We start from the raw sequence: 7,500 nt of genomic DNA, 5'->3' as shown, positions 1-7,500 counted from the left end.
AACGGGTTGGTTTGTTACAAACGTTGTCAGCGTGGCTGTGGTTATCTGCTATGTATGTTTTATAAAAAATGTCATATAAAAGCATGCGGACGTTTTACAACAAACCAAACCGTTGGTTGAAAATATTAAGCTAAGTTAAGTTTCCTCAGTTCCTCTGGCAGAGGTGGAGTCTGGCCTTCCAGGATGGAGACGACCAAGACTCCTCCCCTCTCAGGGCGGAGCTGCTGTGAGGCTCCGCCCCTCTCAGGGCGGAGCTGCTGTGAGGCTCCTCCCCTCTCAGGGCGGAGCTGTGAGGCTCCTCCCCTCTCAGGGCGGAGCTGTGAGGCTCCTCCCCTCTCAGGGCGGAGCTGTGAGGCTCCTCCCCTCTCAGGGCGGAGCTGTGAGGCTCCTCCCCTCTCAGGGCGGAGCTGTGAGGCTCCGCGTAGCGAGAGACGATCATGGCGGGCGCCGATGCCTTCGCCGCCAGCTTCAGAGACTTGGAGGCGACGGCGAGCAGAGAGGAAGACGACGAGGAGGAGGAGGAGGGGGGGGCTAGAGGCCTCGGGGGCCCGGAGGGGGCCTCATGGGGCCTCGGGGCTCCTCCTCTGGCGTCCTGGCGCATGGGGGGCGTGGTCTCTGCGCGCAGCGCGCGGCAGCCGAGGCCCCGGGCGCAGTCGCAGCGCTGGAACAGCTCCAGGCCCCGCTGGGGGCCCTTCCTGCCCCCCCGCTGGGGGCCCCCGCCCCCTCCCCCCCGGGGGCCCCCCCCTCCCCCTCCCCCCCGCGTGCACACCTGGCCCTCCAGCAGCACCGGCTTGCAGATGCGAGACCAGAAGTGACGCGCGCAGCACAGCGCTTCGGCGCAGTCTGATGACCTCACACAGGCCCCGCCCACCTGGCCTGAGAGAGAGAGAGAGAGAGAGAGAGAGACAGAGGACCCTTATTATATCTTTAACTCTTCAGAGTACCAATATCGTGCGTGCGTGCGTGAATAGTGAATAGTGAATACCTTTAATGGTGGACTGTCTGGACGCTGCTCTGCCTCCTTTCCTCTGGCTCGCCCCTCGCTCGTCCTCCTGCGAGAGTCTCTGAGACAAGAAACTGTCCATGTCTGGGACACACATATCTGAGAGAGAGAGAGAGAGAGAGAGAGAGAGACATTATTTATATTTATTGATACAGAGCTGTGTAACATTATGTATATTTATTGATACAGAGTTGTGTAACATTATTTATATTTATTGATACAGAGCTGTGTGACATTATTTATATTTATTGATACAGAGCTGTGTAACATTATTTATATTTATTGATACAGAGTTGTGTAACATTATTTATATATATTGATACAGAGTTGTGTAACATTATTTATATTTATTGATACAGAGTTGTGTAACATTATTTATATTTATTGATACAGAGCTGTGTGACATTATTTATAATTCAGTCAGACAACTCTTGAGTGAATTTAGAAATATGTATTGAGCATGATTGAGCATAGCATAGATTGGCGTCAGAGATCTGTCCCCGTTCATTCCCTGTAACATTAACATTTTACTTAAATTATAAGCCAAGTTTGAGTTTTTGTGTTCGTGACAAAACAAACATTAAACTCCGTCCATTGTTAATGTTTTAATGTCTAGGAAACATTACACCTGTTTAGAGGAGGGGCTAGGGGAGGGGCTAGGGGAGGGGCTAGGGGAGGAGCTAGGGGAGGAGCTAGGGGAGGGGCTAGGGGAGGAGCTAGGGGAGGGGCTAGGGGAGGAGCTAGGGGAGGGGCTAGGGGAGGAGCTAGGGGAGGGGCTAGGGGAGGGGCTAGGGGAGGAGCTAGGGGAGGGGCTTACTGTTGCTACAGCGGCTGCCGGGGCAACACATGGCGTCCCGCTGGCACCTCCTCTTCCTCCTGCGACATGATTGGCAGCGAGAGTGGGCGTGTCCGCGATAGGGGGCGTGTCTACGAGAGGGGGCGTGGCAGAAACTCCCTTCACCGCACTCCAGATCACTGATGCACTGGTAGAGCTAGAGAGAGAGAGAGAGAGAGAATTAATGTTAATGCCACCACTCACATTGATTAGTTGAACACTGTAGTAATACAGTACAGTACAGTACAGTACAGTACAGTACAGTACAGTACAGTACAGTACAGTACAGTACAGTACAGTACAGTACAGTACAGTACAGTACAACAGTCGGATGGAAGTACAGGCCAATAGAAAAACTGTTAACAGTGTTAAAGGGCCCTTTTGCAGCCAGAGCCATAATTATAATGATGTCCAGGACACGTTTAGAAAACGTTTTAAAGTGTCACAAACTACTTTATAAATCATTCCCATGATATAATTAAAGTTATAGGACTTGTTGGCATGTTCCCCACAGCTGCTAGTTGCTCCACACAATGGCGTCAACAATCAATGAACAACAGTACAGTACCGTACCGTACCGTACCGTACAGTACAGTACATATTCCCCACAGCTGCTAGTTGCTCCACACAATGGCGTCAACAATCAATGAACAACAGTACAGTACCGTACCGTACCGTACCGTACAGTACAGTACCGTACCGTACCGTACCGTACCGTACCGTACCGTACCGTAAAAAATTTTTCACTCTGCAGTCATAAATAATAATTCAAACGTTAACCATTCAGTCTCAGTGACAGACAGACAGACAGACAGACAGACAGACAGACAGACAGACAGACGGGTCATTTACCTCGCCATGCGTAGCGTCTCTGAGAATCAGCGTCCTGATGGCGTGGAGCTTGACGAGGCGCGATGCCGCGCTGAGGCGCGATGCCGCGCTGAGGCGCGATGCCGCGGCTATCACCACGAGCAGCGCCACGAGCAGTGTTACACACCCTCTCATGTCTGGAGGGTTTAAATAACTACTAACCTATTAACGTTTGGTTTAAATAAAACGATTTAATTAATCTACTATGTGTCGTTTGGTTTAAATGACTATACTAACCTATTAACGTTTGGTTTAAATAAAACGATTTAATTAATCTACTATGTGTTTTTGGTTTAAATAACTACACTAAATGATTTAATTAATCTTAATCTAATCTCAATTATTAATCTAAATCTAATCTAAATTAATAATCTAAATCTGATCTAAATTAATCTAATAGTGTTTGGTTTAAATGAAAATAATGATTGAATGAATCTATTAATCTAGTGTTTGGTTTAAATAGCTACTAAATTATTGAATTAATCTAGTGTTGTTTGGTTTAAATAACTACTAAATTATTTAATTATTCTAGTGTTGTTTGGTTTAAATAACTACTAAATGATTTAATTATTCTAGTGTTGTTTGGTTTAAATAGCTACTAAATGATTTAATTAATCTATTAGTGTTGTTTGGTTTAAATAACTACTAAATTATTTAATTAATCTAGTGTTGTTTGGTTTAAATAACTACTAAATTATTTAATTAATCTTTTAGGATATGGTCCATGTTGTTGAAGCCGCTGCAGTTTGTTGATAAAACAAAAAAGATTGTGAATAAATGAAAAGGCTTTAAGTTGGTTAAAAAAAGTTTAAAAAAAAACACAGCAGGAGATGATCGTCTGAAGAATATAGACGATAATCAATCAGTAAATAGTTGAAGAATAGACGATAATCAATCAGTGAATATTCCCAAAAGAGCATCAGGTCCTTTTCCAAGAAGAGTTCTTCTCTCTGTGCACGATATGTCAAGGTGTGTGTGTGTGTGTGTGTGTGTGTGTGTGTGTGTGTGTGTGTGTCTGCGCATGTGCATGCGTGTGTGTGTGTGTGTGTGTGTGTGTGTGTGTGTGTGTGTGTGTGTGTGTGTGTGTGTGTGTGTGTGTGCGTCAGGACAATCACTCATTGACAATCGTCATTATTTTTTCTTTTAATGCTGACAAACAATCACAGCATTCACAGATCACCTTACACCTCCCTCTCCCTCCCTCTCCCTCCCTCTCTCTCTCTCTCTCTCTCTCTCTCTCTCTCACTGTGTGTGTGTGTGTGTGTGTGTGTGTGTGTGTGTGTGTGTGTGTGTGTGTGCGTGTGTGTGTGTGTGTGTGTGTGTGTGTGTGTGTGTGTGTGAGAGAGAGAGAGAGACAGAGAGAAAGGGAGAGTGAGAGAGAAAGGGAGAGTGAATATAGGATTTCACTGCTGCCAAATTGATATCCGACCAAAATAAAAGACAACACAATTCTATAGCCACAGGTGTCTCTCTCACACACACACACACACACACACACACACACACACACACACACACACACACACACACACACACACACACACACACACACACACGGCCACTGTGTATGTTCATATACAAATTCCCCTTCCTTCCTCATATAATAGAGGCAAACAGTCAAACGCTAACAATTGTGTGTGCTGTGCATGCATTCACATGCACGCACGCACGCACGCACGCACGCACGCACATAGTTCCGCATTCACTCCAGAGGGCCACTATAGTTCCACACTCACTCCAGAGGGCCACTATAGTTCCACACTCACTCCAGAGGGCCACTATAGTTCCACACTCACTCCAGAGGGCCACTATAGTTCCACACTCACTCCAGAGGGCCACTATAGTTCCACACTCACTCCAGAGGGCCACTATAGTTCCACACTCACTCCAGAGGGGCCACTATAGTTCCACACTCACTCCAGAGGGCCACTATAGTTCAACACTCACTCCAGAGGGCCACTATAGTTCCACACTCACTCCAGAGGGCCACTATAGTTCCACACTCACTCCAGAGGGCCACTATAGTTCCACACTCACTCCAGAGGGGCCACTATAGTTCCACACTCACTCCAGAGGGCCACTATAGTTCCACACTCACTCCAGAGGGCCACTATAGTTCCACACTCACTCCAGAGGGCCACTTGTTCCACACTCACTCCAGAGGGCCACTATAGTTCCACACTCACTCCAGAGGGCCACTATAGGTTTGGGTCATTTCCAAAAATAATTTTGGAAAATGGGAAAAACATCCAATGGAAATCGAGCATGCAAAGTTTAGTAAGAGAATACTCCTGGTCCAGAAAGGAAGTCTCCTAACAATGTGAGAATCTCACTGCCCACAGAGGACAGACTGTGTCCTCACTGTCTAGAGAGGACAGGCTGTGTCCTCACTGTCTAGAGAGGACAGGCTGTGTCCTCACTGAGAGGACAGACTGTGTCCTCACTGCCCAGAGAGGACAGACTGTGTCCTCACTGTCTAGAGAGGACAGGCTGTGTCCTCACTGAGAGGACAGACTGTGTCCTCACTGCCCAGAGAGGACAGACTGTGTCCTCACTGCCCAGAGGACAGACTGTGTCCTCACTGAGAGGACAGGCTGTGTCCTCACTGAGAGGACAGGCTGTGTCCTCACTGCCCCAGAGAGGACAGACTGTGTCCTCACTGAGAGGACAGACTGTGTCCTCACTGAGAGGACAGACTGTGTCCTCACTGAGAGGACAGACTGTGTCCTCACTGCCCAGAGGACAGGCTGTGTCCTCACTGAGAGGACAGACTGTGTCCTCACTGAGAGGACAGGCTGTGTCCTCACTGCCCAGAGAGGACAGACTGTGTCCTCACTGAGAGGACAGACTGTGTCCTCACTGAGAGGACAGACTGTGTCCTCACTGAGAGGACAGACTGTGTCCTCACTGCCCAGAGGACAGACTGTGTCCTCACTGAGAGGACAGACTGTGTCCTCACTGAGAGGACAGACTGTGTCCTCACTGAGAGGACAGACTGTGTCCTCACTGCCCAGAGAGGACAGGCTGTGTCCTCACTGAGAGGACAGACTGTGTCCTCACTGAGAGGACAGACTGTGTCCTCACTGAGAGGACAGGCTGTGTCCTCACTGAGAGGACAGACTGTGTCCTCACTGAGAGGACAGGCTGTGTCCTCACTGAGAGGACAGACTGTGTCCTCACTGAGAGGACAGACTGTGTCCTCACTGAGAGGACAGACTGTGTCCTCACTGCCCAGATAGGACAGACTGTGTCCTCACTGCCCACAGAGGACAGACTGTGTCCTCACTGAGAGGACAGGCTGTGTCCTCACTGAGAGGACAGGCTGTGTCCTCACTGCCCAGAGAGGACAGACTGTGTCCTCACTGAGAGGACAGACTGTGTCCTCACTGAGAGGACAGGCTGTGTCCTCACTGAGAGGACAGACTGTGTCCTCACTGCCCAGAGAGGACAGACTGTGTCCTCACTGAGAGGACAGGACTGTGTCCTCACTGAGAGGACAGGCTGTGTCCTCACTGCCCAGAGAGGACAGACTGTGTCCTCACTGAGAGGACAGACTGTGTCCTCACTGAGAGGACAGGCTGTGTCCTCACTGAGAGGACAGACTGTGTCCTCACTGCCCAGAGAGGACAGACTGTGTCCTCACTGCAGAGGACAGACTGTGTCCTCACTGAGAGGACAGGCTGTGTCCTCACTGCCCAGAGAGGACAGACTGTGTCCTCACTGAGAGGACAGGCTGTGTCCTCACTGAGAGGACAGGCTGTGTCCTCACTGCCCAGAGAGGACAGACTGTGTCCTCACTGAGAGGACAGGCTGTGTCCTCACTGCCCACAGAGGACAGACTGTGTCCTCACTGAGAGGACAGGCTGTGTCCTCACTGCCCAGAGAGGACAGACTGTGTCCTCACTGAGAGGACAGACTGTGTCCTCACTGCCCAGAGAGGACAGACTGTGTCCTCACTGAGAGGACAGGCTGTGTCCTCACTGCCCAGAGAGGACAGACTGTGTCCTCACTGAGAGGACAGGCTGTGTCCTCACTGCCCAGAGAGGACAGACTGTGTCCTCACTGAGAGGACAGGACTGTGTCCTCACTGCCCACAGAGGACAGACTGTGTCCTCACTGCCCAGAGGACAGGCTGTGTCCTCACTGAGAGGACAGACTGTGTCCTCACTGCAGAGGACAGACTGTGTCCTCACTGCCCACAGAGGACAGACTGTGTCCTCACTGCCCAGAGGACAGACTGTGTCCTCACTGCCCAGAGAGGACAGACTGTGTCCTCACTGCCCACAGAGGACAGGCTGTGTCCTCACTGCCCAGAGAGGACAGGCTGTGTCCTCACTGCCCACAGAGGACAGGACTGTGTCCTCACTGCCACAGAGGACAGACTGTGTCCTCACTGCCCAGAGGACAGACTGTGTCCTCACTGCCCAGAGGACAGACTGTGTCCTCACTGCCAGAGGACAGACTGTGTCCTCACTGCCACAGAGGACAGACTGTGTCCTCACTGCCACAGAGGACAGGCTGTGTCCTCACTGAGAGGACAGACTGTGTCCTCACTGCCCAGAGAGGACAGACTGTGTCCTCACTGCCCACAGAGGACAGACTGTGTCCTCACTGCCCACAGAGGACAGGCTGTGTCCTCACTGAGAGGACAGACTGTGTCCTCAACTACCCACGAGAGGACAGACTGTGTCCTCACTGCCCACAGAGGACAGACTGTGTCCCCCACTCACTGCCCACAGAGGACAGGCTGTGTCCTCACTGAGGGAGACATGACAGACTGTGTCCTCAAACT

This window comes from Protomyctophum bolini, assembly GCF_963924005.1.
Source record: "Protomyctophum bolini genome assembly, chromosome: 2".
In the NCBI taxonomy this organism is placed as follows: domain Eukaryota; kingdom Metazoa; phylum Chordata; class Actinopteri; order Myctophiformes; family Myctophidae; genus Protomyctophum; species Protomyctophum bolini.
Note: the sequence above shows the minus strand (reverse complement) of the source record.